The following is a 15,152-nucleotide window of genomic DNA, read 5'->3' as shown; positions in this document are numbered from 1 at the left end:
GACTTCATCATAGCATCAAACTTGTGATACCATTTTTGAGTTGCCTATTTCAAACCGTAAAGATTTAGATACCAACTTCTCTTTGCTAGTGCGATTTTGTATAAATTGGTGGGTTTGTAGATATGCATTTTAGTGCCACCCACCAATACTTATTCTTCCACTCTACTATATAGGTAGCAAAAGGTTTGGAAAATCAGGAAATATCTTTGTGATAGGATAGAGGGTAACTTGTCCCAATTTGTAGAAACCCCCTGGAGATTCCATGTCATCCATAATGAAGCATTATGTTAATGACATGGATATTATTGTTGTGAGTGAAGTTTTCATCCAAGAAGGTGATGGTGTGTAGAAATCCATGAAAAATGTTCCAAATATTTTCCTTCAAGGCCTCAAGAGATCCCTCCACATCCTTGAATCTCTTTCTATGTTGGAGGTTCTTCCCTCCTACAATTTCTCTAGCTATCCATCAAGGAAGCCTCTATTCCAAAAGTGGAAAGACTAATAGAGTTAGATTGAGGGGTGTCTCACCAACCCCACTATAGACATTATACGTAAGTATGTGATAGGCACAATTTTGCACTCATGTAGTGCCTTTAGCTCTAAACCTTGTCCTTGGTCCCCTTTCAGAGCCTTTGCTACATAAGAATGGTCTACAAATTCATCTTTGAGGGTCTTTACTTTGACCATGATACTAAATCTGGATGCGTGTGTGTAATGCATTTTTGTGAGATTACTTTGAGAATATGGAGGGTGAACTTAATTGATGGTAGCAACATAAACATAGTACGTAATTAACTTGTCATGAATAATACTTTTGCAAGAGAGAGAGTATTAGAGAACATGACAATAGATGAGGACTGGATTTACTTGGAGCCGGTCCCCCCTCCAAAAGGCATTTGTATTATAGATTCTCCCATCAAGAAAGACTTTGTTACAATACAACCTTTGTGTTCCTTGTGACCTTGGTGATGCTATGAAGATGGAAAGCTTCATGCATCACGAGCTTAACATAAACTTTGCAAAAAGCATTAACTATCCCAAGCCTCAATCCCAAGGCCTCAAACACCTTCGAAGGTGGAGAGAGCTAGCGGGGAATGAGGGTAGGGAAGAGGAAGAAGAAACATTCCATAGGAGAAAGAAATAGTTCCTCACTTATCATCACTCTTCTTGCTTAGCATAGCATAACAGCATAGTAATGAAGATGAAGAAGATACAAGCTTAAGCATTGAAGCATGGCTCTTGGTTTGATTTGCATTCCATAGCCAAGAGTGTTGGTATAAACTCTCCACTTCTCAACAAACTTGGAGAAAGAGATAGAGCTCTTACATTTTGCACTCCACACAATGAGAGAATGTGTGTGTGTGTGGTAGGAGTATACCCCCCTCTCATGCTTGGTCCACACCTCTCTCTCTCTCCCTCTCTTGTATTATTTTATTATTTCCTTTGGACATGTGTCCTCTTTTTCCTCTTTGAGAGAAAGAACTTAATTATTATTTTTTACGTATCTAAATTCTCATTGGACCCCTTTAAAACCCATCCAATAGCATTCAAACACATCATGAGGGCCACATCTGGATAATCATTTGAACATGTGTCTTTTATGCTTATTAAGTCATTTGGTTGAATGGAATACTTCAATGACTTATTCAATCAAGCATGGTATGTTCGTGTCTCTTGAAAGTTATCTTTGAATTGAATACTTCAAGAACTTTAATCATTTAAGCATGCGAGAAACACCTCAAGCTTTTGGGTAAAGTTCCCACTAAAACTTAGCAAGCCATCAGGCAGCTCATGCTTGGGTAGGATTCCCACCTCAAGGTTAGTCATAACTTGCCTAAGGTCAAAGGACTTTTGAACACTAACTTTTGGAGGTCTTTAATGAAGCTAACCCTACGATATTTAAGCTCCATTAGGTAGCATTGCTATTTGACAAACCATCTCTCATTTGGACCCTTTTACCATTGGCCCGTGTTGAGATAGATCCGTAAGAACATGTCTATATTCTAATCCTTGTTTTCGTTTATTATCCCACATTAAATAATCAGTTTAATATGAGAAAATCATTCGGGTTGGTTATATATTAGAATTTATGACAATGTGTGTGTGTGTGTGTGTGTGTGTTGGGAGGGGGGGGGGGGGTTCGAAACACTTGACATTTACTTTCGGACAAGGGAAGATGCGTAAAACCTTCTTCTGATGGGTAAAAATGTCCTTCAGATCGTCTATGCTTCTTCCTTGTGGACTGATTGAACCAGACCAATTCCCCCTTCCCCCCCCTCTCTCTCTCTCTCTTCTCTCTGAGGTTAAATTTGGGATTAAGAAAATGTGCTTGGTGACACTCTTATCTAATATAAAACGTAAAAAGCCTATGTAAGATAGCTCTCTCCTTACTCAATCGTCATCCTCTCTGCAATATTGAATTCTCTCAACTTGTACTCATTTGTGTCCTTGTTAAAAGCAATGTCTCAAAGCCAAACCCTAACGTTATGTTTTTTTTCTTGGAAAGGTATTTCAAATAGCATTTTTCCTTTTCAAACTAAGACTGATAGCATCATTGAGAACACCCATCTTGGCCCCAACCTTGATACAATCCTATAGGAACTTCTCAAATGAGGTGATACTCTTGTCCTCCATGGGATTTTTTCAGTAAATAGTGGTGAAGATGGACTTCTTTGGCCATGCAGTTTTTGCTTTGAGAGCATTGTCCTCTTTCTCTCTCACACGCTAACCTCCAAGTGTGATTTTTAAGTGCACAATAAATTAATGTGGAGCCAATCCTTGAAGTGGCACCTTACAATGAGAAAGAATCCAACTCAATAGGCCACTCTAAAAAGCTCCTTCAATCACACAAAAAATACAATACGTAAATATTGGTGTGACTCAGTATCTTTTTGTTGATGAAGTCAATATGTAAATATTGGTTTCACTCAAGATCTTCTTGTCAATGAAGTCCTACAACAATAAGCAAGTCGAGACAATTTGGATTTTCCCTCCCCTATGTTTAATTAAGAGTGCATCTTGCTCAATTGTTGTGTTTTTGTTGAGATGATTCAGTTATTTATATCAATCTTGATTGATTTGTGTCACTTGGTCAGTGAGACAGGTTATGTCCAATCTAAGCTTACTTTGTCTTTAATGCATATATTGAGACATTCAAAGCTATTGGAAGCTTATCTCAAACCAACCACCGTTCTTTGGCAACTTATATAGGTATTTTCAAATGTTTGCTTGTATTTATTGGTGCATGTCTGAGCTCACTATTTGCTATTACTAGTAGTTCTTTGGTCTTTATATCTCTTGATATTGTACATTCATCATTTATACGTTGTGTGTGTGGAGCCATATTTGCACTTCTAAGTTGTTTACTTACGGCACGTGTTTGATTTTTTTTATATATTTTTTGCTCCTTTTGTGAGGGTCAGTGTGAGGTTTTTTGAAGTCGCGTGTGGAGTATTCGATACGCACACAAGGTGGATTATATTATTAGAGCTCTCCTTGGACAATTTCGCGATATGACATGTATGGATGGATTTATGTGCTTTGCTCATTCCCTTTTTTATTTTTTTACTTTTTATGATTTTATTTTTTGAGAACATTGCCAGAATTGTTTGAGACTTTTCCCATCACTTTTGAATAATGTCTATGCATGTTGACATTCAGCATACATTTACTCTCTTTGTGCATTGAATGACATTTTCATTGTCGCATGCAAAGCTCTATACTATCAAGAGGTTTAATGGTAGCCGCTTCCCATGTTCAGAAAGTAGGATTAGGAATTCCTCATACCAAAAAAAAAAAAAAAAAACTTGAAACCATTGCATGACTTTAGTGGCTAAGCTTGAGTGTATGTCTGATAAAGAGGTGGAATAGCTTGACACATGACTTAGCGATTGAGTTGGAGCCTAGGAAGAGCTGGACACATTGGCAAAATCTACTGGATTTGATGGAAAGAATCTATATCCTTGTACTTTTTCTCTTTGCGGGATTATGTGAGCTTTCCTATGCCCTTTTGATTCCAGGTGGTGTATGCCTCTGCCGTAGTTAGCCATGAGCAATGGAGATAGCGAGAATGTCTCATAAAATTATTTGTAGTCGTGATATCATACTCAATGAGACGAAAATGCACAAGGTCTCTCCTAGAGATGCTTTAGGTTACTTTCTAAGATATTGTGCCAGATTTTTATCTATAAAGACAATATGTTGCCCATGTGCCACAAGGTTAACAAAAGAGTGCAAAGTGATGCTCTCATAGATCTCTCCCATCGGAAGCACAACATTGTCGTGGCTCTCCCTCACATGTGGAAAATGCAATACATATGATGAAATCCATCACCACACTTACAATGGGTTCCCAACCAAAAAATGGTGACTCACCGTCGTTTAGTATATAGAGAGACAACACCACTTCAGTTGGGACCTGAAATATATTCCCTTCGTCGAATTGCAAGATGAGAGTTTAAAGGGACAATTGTCTCTGAGATGTTGGCAAAAGGGCAATTTTTTTCTAGGAAAAGGTTTGTCACAAAACACTGGACAGATTAGAGAGAAAAAAAGTCGACTTCGTTACTCTGCATCAACCACCACAGTTTTCCTTGCCTACTGAAATAGTGCCAAATCCACAGTTGCATCGTTCTAAAATCTAACAATAAAATCTAGCAATAATTTCCTCTATTTAAGGTACGACTCAAACTTGTATGGTGCCTCTGTGAATCGAACCTCACCTTAACTCGCTGGCTCTTTCACAATGTATTGCTTGAGCATGCCATGAAATTTAGCATAGTTATTAAAAGCTGATACATGGAAGTAGGAAGCCATATGCCTCCCTTTGAGCAAGAGGAAGTTCAAAGCTACACAAGAAAGGAGAGAACCTAGAAGAGATGATGAAGTCTAAAATATACCCATCAGCATCCCTACAAGCAAGGTCATGGGGAAACCTTAATGGCTAGTCTTCAGTGAGTTCAGGACAAGTCTGAATACACATCTGGTTCACAAATTGCAGACACCTGCAAAGAAGAAGAGCATAGTCAGAATTGGCTATGCATGACTTCGGTATTCTCACGTAAAAGAAGCAAAGTAAATTTGAGCAGCATATTGATGGCAAGGGAGTCCCCCATAGACTATGAATGAAGGGACACTGATTTGCTGAGAGCCTCCACTACAATTGGTGCAGACCCTAGTTCAGCCCTAATGATCTCATGTGGCACTGATGCCTTGCAACAGATTGTCTTGGATATCATGGAGACTAAAGGTCTCTCCATCAGTCGCCAATCATCATGTGTGCACCCTATGCTAGGGCCCCATATCTACATTCCATATAATGTTGTAGATGTAACAGGTATCAAACAACCACAGCTTAGTGTGAGGCTCCTGAAATTGTATCTGGGAATACGTCCTCCCAAGGCATCCTAATGTTGCATAGGTCCACATAGTGACAACCGGAAACGGAAACGGCAGAAACGAAAACGGAAAAACCGGAGTTTCGACCTCAGTCAAAACGGTTAAGAAACGAGGTTTTTTAATCTATTTTATAAAAAAACAATATAATACTTAAAACAAGAAGCCTAGAAAGATAAGTCAATGATCATAATTTCATATTCTACAAACCTTCAGAATTTATATGACAAAAACTCGGAACCTTCGACCTACGGTCTACCAACCTTGAACCTATGATCTACAAGAAACCTGCTATCAGGCATCTCCTCCCCAGTGTGAAAAACGTGTTGGTAGGGACTACAAAGGTCTCGACCAAGCACCTCCCAGTACTCCAAGAAGAAACTCAAGAGTCAAACCATCCTCCCCTTGGCAACTACCCCTCTAGAGTGCCCTGAGGGCCTCCTATAGCTCCTCAGTCTCAAGGAGGCGCTCAAGCCATACTCACAAGGGACGCATCCCGAGGAGTGGGAACGGGAAACGGGGGACGGGGCTCAAATGGATATTTAGTGTAAAAAAGAGGACGGGACGGTAAGTGGGGACAGAAAAGTGGGGACGGGAAGCCCAAAAAAATAAGATTCTTCAGATCCGAAACAGTGAGGAAACGGCGTTTCCATTTCGGGCCCCCAAAACACCGTTTCTTGTTACTATGCATGGGCCCTTTGTGTCTTGCATCGGCTGCTCCTTCCATAGAAAAGATGGGTCCACTGAAAACCACTCCTAAATAAGTATAAGAGTTCACATACTCTATCTCCTCATGCCCATACAGAACTATTGGCGCTGGTGCTTTCACCCACCAAGTTGTAGTATTAAACACCATGACCTTGGTTTTACCTAGGTTCGCTCAGAGACCATTCTCATGTGCATATGCATGTAGTACATCAAGATGTCTTTGAAGCCCTTGCGGTGAGACTTTTATAAGCACAATATCCTCTGCATACAATAAAAGGGGTATCCAAGTGCATGAGAGAGGGGCTCCCCACTCTCGCAATATATTCTCATCAACGTATAGGCCAAATAGTGTCAAGGAGAGTAGGCCTCCCTGTTCACCTCAGTAGTGGAGAAGCCAAGCCTTGAGAGACCCTCTGATTTGTGCACTTTACGCACCACTATCTCATAAAGTGCCATACTACCCCATGTGAGCTCCCGAGGCACATCCATGTCACGTAGACGATGCATCAGCCTGGCTCTTGGAACTGTATTGAAGACTTTGCAGAAGTTCACAAAGCAACAATATATCCGTTTCTTGTGTGCCCTACCCTCCTCTATAAACGCCCCCAGTGTGAGGATGTGATCAAGAGTGGAAAGGCCTCTCCTGAAACCTGCCTGCCCCTGTGCTCGAAGACCGTCGCTCAGCCCAACAGCCTAGCTTGTATAGCTTGGCCAATGTATGGCCAATCATGACAGTGCAATAGTTAGTCGGTAAGGTCAGATCTTTAGATGGACACAATGGTGTTTGTGTTCCAACTCTCTGGAAATCCCTCACACATAGCTGTCTTAAATAGACAAGCCAAAAGCTCTCCCATCATACTTCTGGAGTGTAAAAGATGCTCAGCCACTGCCCCATCATGGTCCTGCGCTCTTCCCTTGCGTAGTCTACAAATAGCTTTACAAACCATACTTGCTGTGAAAATTGTAGAAGTCTCCAAACAAGGATTAGGTAGGTCTAGCATAGGAGGCTAAGCCTAGGGAGAGTGTACAAAGTAGCTACATATTGTTCCCATGTGTCAGAGTGTACAAAGTAGCTACATATTGTTCCCATGTGTCAGAGTGTACAAAGTAGCTACATATTGTTCCCATGTGTCGCGAGATGTGATGGGTGTGACAAAAGAATGCTCCGGACTCAAGAAAAGCTGGTATAGATCTCTCTCAAGCTGAACTAAGAAAGCTCTCTGTTTTCTACATACGAGAGATCAATAGTCTTTGAGCTTCTCTATGTGACGTAGAACCAAGACACACTTCGCGCTATAAGTGGGATCCTTTCTCATGGCACGCGTCATCATACCAGCTATTTTGTGGCATGGTCCCATAACCAACTCTCCGTGTAGGCTCTGAGTGTGGGAAGGCTGTGATTGCAGCGCTATGGAGTGTGTCTGTAAGGCGCTCTGTAATCTCTGGCAATAGTATCTGAGGATCATCTTCACAGAGTAACCTATAGATCTCCCCCATGTATACATGATCAATCTCTCTACAGAAATGGTATCTCGGATATTGAGGGTGTCAGGTGCAATGGAAGGGTTAAAGGGTTTTAGTTCAGATCTAGTACTTTGCACAAACACAAGGTTGCTTTCCTTCACTCGAGAGAAATCGAACACACTAAAAGAGATAGGCACATCGAGAGAGAGAGAGAGAGAGAGAGAGAGAGAGAGAGAGAGAGAGAGAGAGAGAGAGAGAGATGACACCGCATGTCGGGTCCTAGCCACACTCAAGGGCTCCCTTGCTCTATTGCAAGAGCAAGTACTTGCTTTAGATTACTTGCACATATGCTAATGCAGTGGCTAAATGCTGAATACTGCGTACTTCATGCTGATGCTTCATGCGGATGAACCGCAAAGCGCTAGGGCTGAATGCAGATGCAAAAATGCTGGTACTGATTTGATGCAAAAACGCTAGTTTGTTGATGGCGATGAAAACGCAGGTGCTAGATACTGAAAACGCAGGGCTGAAAACTGAGTATTGAAAGTGCTCACGATGGTCCTAAGAAAACGCTAAGGATGCTAGAATACTGTGGGCGCTTGATACCCCTGCGGATACTAGGTTCTGATGTCCTAAAAGCTGAACGCCAAGTGACTCTTTTATAGGTTTGTTTTCCGTTTGCCTTGCCTACTTTTTATGAATGTCATGTCAAAGTCACGTATTTATAAATGACTTAACCCTATTCCTATAAAAAAAAATAGCCACTTTTGTGGCTTAAAGAGGCTTTTGTTTTTCTTTTTATAAAAGTCAACAGCTATTTAAAATCTAAACAAAAAACCCTCTCACGAAAATACGCCGCCCAACACATAGTATGAGTTGATAAAAAATGTCAAGAAAATAAATCAAGGGTTGAAGTTGTCCTTACATGGCCATCTCTAGGACTAATTTGGTAAAATGCGTATAATTTTACTAAATTGAGTCAATGGTAGACCAGATTTTTTTTAACAGACTCAAACTACTTTGAAAAATCCCTCAATAGGTATGGAACGAGCCCATCACACTTCTATGTTGATTACATAAAGATTGACAACATTTACTACTTGCCCAAGTAGTAAATGACAACTTTATGGAAAAAGGCTCTTTTTGAAAAAGTAAAAATTTATTTTTAGCATTTTTAACTCAAAATGACTCTCAAAGTCTTAGATACATCCTAACAAGATGCTCAAGAAGTTTCATGAAGTTATGCTTAAAATATTAGAATCTAGGCACGAGCCCTTTTAGTGGCTCCAACAACTTTTATGGCCCATTACAAGACTAGTGTTAAGTGGTTGTTTATGCTTAAGTGACTATATTGTGCAAGTGAGGATATACAACTGTCATAATAATCAATATCTAATTCTCCTAAATGATTTTCTTATGTTAAACTGATCATTTAATATGGGGATGTGCCAGGGGAGAAAAAAGCTAGAATATTGGTTAAGCTAGCAGACCGGCCACAATAGGGATCCAAAGGAGGGAAAATAGGGATCCAAAGGGGGGGCCATCTGCAAAAGAGCTATGTGCAACAACGGACTTAAAAGACCTTAAGGTTCAGCCCATTAAGACTTCCAAAATGCTAAGGTTCCAAAATTCAAAGGTTGTGTCCAAAGGTCAACTTTAGGGAAATTTTGGATGCTTTGTGTGTGTCCCAAAAGTCTCTGTCAAGCCCTACATAGGATGGGGCAAGCCCAAGAAGTAGGAGATGAGAGAGAAACTCACACACACACACACACACACACACACACAAGCTCCCTTTACACAAAGGGAATGAGGGACATATGTTAGCTCCCTAGCCTAGATGCCCACAAGGTGTACCCAATTCCTATTAGATGGCCTTGGAGGTGGACCAATGAGAATTAGGCTAGAGTAAATCTAGTTTAATTAATTTAAAAACACTTAATAAAAGAACCAATAAGAATTAACCTCTCTAGAAGACTATTGGACAATCTCCCAAGGGGACCAATGAGCATTCAGCAACCCAATGGCTTGCCCGATTTCTATTGGCCAGGAGGCAAAGGGGTCCAATGAGAGTTTAGTTGAATTAAATAATTACCTAAAGCTCTCACAAAAGGGGAAAGGGGGACACATGTCAGAAGGCTATCACTTATGCTGCTTAATTACCATTGGCTAAGCCTGGAGAGGTCCAATAGGATGCTAGCAAGAGTAAAAAGCAAGAGGGGTCGACCAAGAGAGAGAGGGGGCTGATTTTTGCAAGGCATTATCACACACACACTCACACAATCTCATGTGTGAAGAAAACAAGGTGAGGAGTCACGATGGCCTGCAGAGATGATTAGTAATTTTTTGTTTAAAGATGAATGCAGCTGAGAGAATGCTTACTTCAAAGGCAGAATAAAATCTAACCCTAAACATGAAAATTAAAATGTGGAATTCAGGCGCGAGAGAGAGGCCTTCAAAGATTTACAGAGGTGGTATGGGGGATGTTTGTTTTTCTATCAAGACAATGCAACACAGCAAGCAGATAAGCAGAAGCAGACCTTCCCAAGACAATGCAATGAGATATAATGTCATGGCATTGTACAAGCCAATGCCAGCCTCCAAGGCCAACCGCCTTCTTCACAAATCCTTGCAGGCAAACTAGAACAGATTTTGTTCGATTATTGCCTATCACGATGACCTTGGTGTGGCGCGGCAGCATAGACAGCTCGTCATCAAAGCCCTCGTCGCTCGCACCCCCTAAACACAGCACCCCTTCCTCACTTGCACCACCTCCTTGCCCATACATAGCTCTTTCCTCTGATCGCACCTCCTCCATCTCCATCTCTATGTCCATCTCCATCATCTTTAAATCAAGTGCCCTTCTTAACAAGAGCTCCCAATATATCTCTCCAGAATGTTCAAATTAGAATTGATTAAAGCCCCAAGAAGCCCGCCTGTGGCCAGTAGAATTTATGTTTCAATTGGTTTGAGTTGAAATTAAGGATCCATAATTTGTCATACAGCTGAATTGGAAAGCGCACGATACAGAATTGGCTTTGTATGATGATGATGATCTTGGTCTACAAGGATCAAAAAGAAGATTGAGCTAAGCTGAGCAGCTCAAAGACATACAAATAAGGTACAAGTTTTGGATAGAGAGGTAGTCTAAAGCTTGAAAAGATTTAACTCAGCAAGAATGTAGGATTTGCGTGGGGATAAAATGCCAATATGCTTGCCTGATCTGATGAAATTGTGCTTACCTCTAGACGGGTACATGTTGGAGAGAAAGGGCGTGTGGATATGCGCGCGCGTGTGTGTAGCGAAGAGAGAGCTTGCACTGTGGCAGCCAGAGCTGGGCAACGCCGAGAAGAGGGCTTCCTGTCAGAGATTGAAAGAGAGACGAGTTGCAACCACATGCGAGCTGGCGGAAGCGTCAGGTGACAACAACATAAACTCGCACGCCTTCTCCACAGCGTTAATGCACTCCTCAACTCTCCATAACCATGGAGCCATGTCTCGTTGCAACAGTGCTTGTTGTCAACAAATTGTCAACCACGAAAGGAGCTTGAGGATGCAGCGATGGTGGGAAATGAAGAAAGTTAGCCGTGGGATTGGGCTGATGGCCATGCAAGTGAAGAAACTTGCTTGACTGTACATCGTAATGATCAAGGAGTGGAACTGCTCTTGCCTGGGGTAGATTGTCTGCATTGTGGTTATAGAGAGGTCCAGAAGCTCCGACAACATGGATGGAGGGGGGTATCTGCTTGTATGACGGTGATGAAGATGATGATGTGGGGAAGGGCGTGGAGTTGATGTTGATCCCAACCTCCAGCGTGGAATGGTCATGAGGGTGATGATAGTACATGCTTTCATTTCCCGCATGGTTAATCTGGCCCTCCAGATCCTAGGAAGTCTTCCAACTAAGGCCCATCTTCGGTCTTCACTCGCACACCAAAGTTCTGTAGAGCCAATATATTACTCGGATGACTTGTTGCCTCTGCCTGGAAATAGTGTTGACAAGGATCGTGACGATCTTCTAAATCGCAGCCTGCATCGCCGTTGCCTCCTACCATATTTACCAAACCTGTGTTCATCAGGTAGTGCGGCTGCACAGGTGCAAACTGCTCCAAAGCTTTAAAGTGAGGCCATTCTGCATGTACAAATACTTGCTAAGTCCCTTTAATTCACGAGTTGCCTCGAACCTTAGGTGCAAGACAGCCAATAGGTAAACTAGCTTAGCCGGCATAAGGACAGATTTGTGTATGCGAGAGATAACTACAGAAGGCCAGAAGAGAAAACATGGTGAGAGTTAAGGAGCTTCGCAAAGCAACGCGCAAAGGTAATGATCGATTTTCGGAAGCAAGAAAACTGCATGCACATTGTTAGTAGGCGCTGTGGATGTTCGATGTCTTCATTTAAGAGGCAGGAATAATTAAGGCTCAAAGAAGCGTGATCAAGGAGTGACTAATTACACTTACTTCAGGGAGTCGCTACTTACACTGACGCAGATAAATGAGGAAAAGAAATTGCTAAACGACCATGAATGCTTACCAGATGAAGAGGACGAGTTGGGAAAAGCTTCTATGACAGCTTCATGACTGCTGGTGCCTGCTGAATGTGGCCTGATGCGAGCAATATCAAGCATCTGAGAGGTGAAGGAGCCGTGATTTTTTGCAGGTAAATAAGCAAAGCATAAGGAAGCCGATGTGCAGCCGCTACTGTAGCAGGCAGAACTCAAAGGAGAGCTCAAACTTTCCGCATGCAACTGAGCTAGCGGTTGGTGTTGATGATGATCATGATCGCTGCTTTGATAAAGGTTGAGGTGAGCGCCTCTGTACACACCTCCTGTGCCATGCATAGCATTATGATGAGCGACAGATGCAGCTTCCTCCGCAGGGGATCTTTCCTCTATAGCCAAGTAAGGAGACAACGAGAAGGAAAGCCAGTTGTTGACAGAAGTCCCCATTAATAATCAACACCCCCTAGATGTACTGTGATATCTGCAGGTCGATGTGCGAAAGATGCTCAAGAAACAACATTGCCTGCTACATAGCTTGTAGCAAGCTTGACCTTGGTACTTGAACGGTTTAAATCGACACTAGTTAAGCAAAGCTGGAGAAGTTGCATCGACGCTACGATTCTGAAGTCTTCAAATTAGGAGGATTTGATGACCAAGTTATAATGGGTGAAGGGGGCAAGCTGTAGACCAGACTGATGCAAGAAGGTGCGGCCCATCCGGAGAGAGAGAGAGAGAGAGAGAGTGCCTATGTGTGTCACAATCTGTGCGCGCGCGCGACGGTAGAAGAGGCCTGCCCTTGTTTTCCTCCTCTATCACATCGAGGTCATGTCGTCCTGCAACCCTCGCCTTCACACAAAGCTAAAAACCTACTCGCCGTCCACGTGGACGCCATCCGTCAGAGGACGCCCAACCCAACCCAACACTAAGGCTTTTTCTTCAACAGGCCAAAAAGACTATCTCTCCTTCTCAAGCTTTAATGGAAAGCTTATCACCTACTCCAAGCTTGTCAGAAGGAAGGCCTACACCAACAACTCTTGGCTTTGTGATGCAAATCCAACCAAGAGTCAAGCTTCAATGCATGCTCACCTCCTCTACCATGCTAATTACTAAGCTAAGCTATGCTAATATGAGTGATTATGTGAGGAGATGTACATCTTTCTCGTAAGAATACTCCTTCCTCTCAATCTACTCTCATACCCCGCTAGCTCTCACCATCTTTGAAGGTGTGTGAGGTCTTGGGTCCGAGACCGTGAGGGAATTGATGTTGTGTTTGATAAGTGTTTTGCGTAGTGCATGAAGCTTCCATCTTCATTGCACTAGCTAGTATTGAAGGAACACAAGAAATTGTATTGTAAAATGTCTCTCTTGATGGGAGAAACCATAATACAAAGCCTTTTGGAGGGGGGACCGGCTCCATGCAAATCCGGTTCTCAACTGTTGTCAATTGCTTAATTTCTCTCTCTTTTGAAGTATTGTTCATGCTATCTAACTAGGTGTTATGCTTTTTGTTGCTCTCTCCACCCAAGCACTCTTGTTAATCTCATTAGGAAACTATTCTAATGAAATGCTCACTATGTTCGTGCTATTTTCCGCTACACACAAGTTACTAGGCCATTAAATGTTACATTGGTATCAGAGCACAAGGTTTCTCTTTTCTTGCTCAAGAAGGGAGGTCCTCAAGCTAGCTATAAATGGTTGGTACTATTAATTGCATGTAAGTAAGTAGAATAGGGATTTTTCAGCCTTGCAGTGCGCTTGCCTTTGTGCAGTTAACGGGGCAACACCGTCGAGAGCTATGGTCTTAATAGTGGAGTCCTACGGGGCTTGCCTACGGCTTAACCACTATTGAACTATTAGAAGCTTGACAGGAGCCGGTGCTGTTTTGGTATTGAACGACCCTCTCTTCTATTCCTTGCAATTAATGGTATTCGAGCCACGGGTACAATAGCTTGAGTGCTTTTTCTAAAGGGGTAAAGAGGAGTAGCAACTAGGGCTTGAAGTGCTAAGTACACCTAAAAAGTTTACACCTAAAAGTTGTTAGAATGGCTGACAATAGTAAAGAGAGTGAAATTAATGTTGATAACTTTGATTTTGCTAATGAGCAAGCTACTAATGATGCCCCGATGCTTGTTAACTATCTTGTTTCTAGGCTTCAACAAGCCATGGGCAATCCATCCCTCCAAAGTGAAGTGCAACGGCAACTTCGTGCTCATGGGATTCTTCAAGCTCCCCACCATAACGAGAGAACACCTAAGAAGCCTCCTTGTGAGACTTCCAAAAGAGGTCTCTCTCCAATTCGGGAAGAATAAGAGGATCCCTATGAAGGGCTCAAAAATTTGCTCCTTGATGACGCATCTCCTTCTCAAAGGAGAATTCAAAAGCCTCCACCGAAGGAACGAGAAAGAAGTGAGTCTCCCGCCACCTCAACGGAGATGGCTCCACGAAGACGACGGGCTAAACGCTCTCCATCACCTCCAAAACGGAGAAGACCATCGCATACTTCTCCACACCATACTTCAAAGAGGGATGACAAAAAGCAAGAGAAGAAAAAGGCGAGAAAGAGGACACCCTCTTCTCCATCTTCTTCATCCTCTTCCTCTTATGAAGGTGATGGTCAAGACAACGAAGATCAAGGCAAGAAAAAGGCGAGAAAGAGGTCACCCTCTTCTCCATCTTCCTCAAATTCTTCATCCTTTGAAGAAAGTGATGGTGCAACCTTTGAACTATCAAAAAGAAGAGGCCATAGGAAATCCTATGCCGCGTGGAAGAGGTCATCCAAGCTCAAGAAGTTCAAAGAGGGAGCGAAGAGCATCTCTTTTCTTACCTACGATGGCACTTTTGGTGCTACAGACAAAGTCTTGGCCTTTATCCAACAATTCGATGTAGCGTTTGGAGATGAGGGCTTCACGGAGTCCTCTAAGCTACGCCATGTAGCTATGCACTTTCAAAAGTCCGCCAAACAATGGTGGTCTAGCCTACGGGCCAACGGTGAAGCTCCACGAACATGGAAAGCTTTAAGAGCTGGCCACCGATGCCAAAGACAAAGTACTCACCGAATGGCGAAGCTTGAAGCTCTCTCTCTATGAAT

General features: G+C 42.4%; 1 pseudogene; it reads right to left on the bottom strand.

Moving 5' to 3' along the window:
* Positions 1-11,020: 11,020 nt before the first annotated feature.
* Positions 11,021-12,511, bottom strand: LOC147450775 (uncharacterized; annotated as a pseudogene).
* Positions 12,512-15,152: the final 2,641 nt, after the last annotated feature.

This window comes from Adiantum capillus-veneris, chromosome 9 (genome assembly GCF_014529385.1).
Source record: "Adiantum capillus-veneris isolate H3 chromosome 9, ASM1452938v2, whole genome shotgun sequence".
Taxonomy (NCBI): Eukaryota; Viridiplantae; Streptophyta; class Polypodiopsida; order Polypodiales; family Pteridaceae; genus Adiantum; species Adiantum capillus-veneris.
The sequence above is the reverse complement of the archived record's forward strand: the minus strand, read 5'-3'. Positions and strand labels throughout refer to the sequence as shown.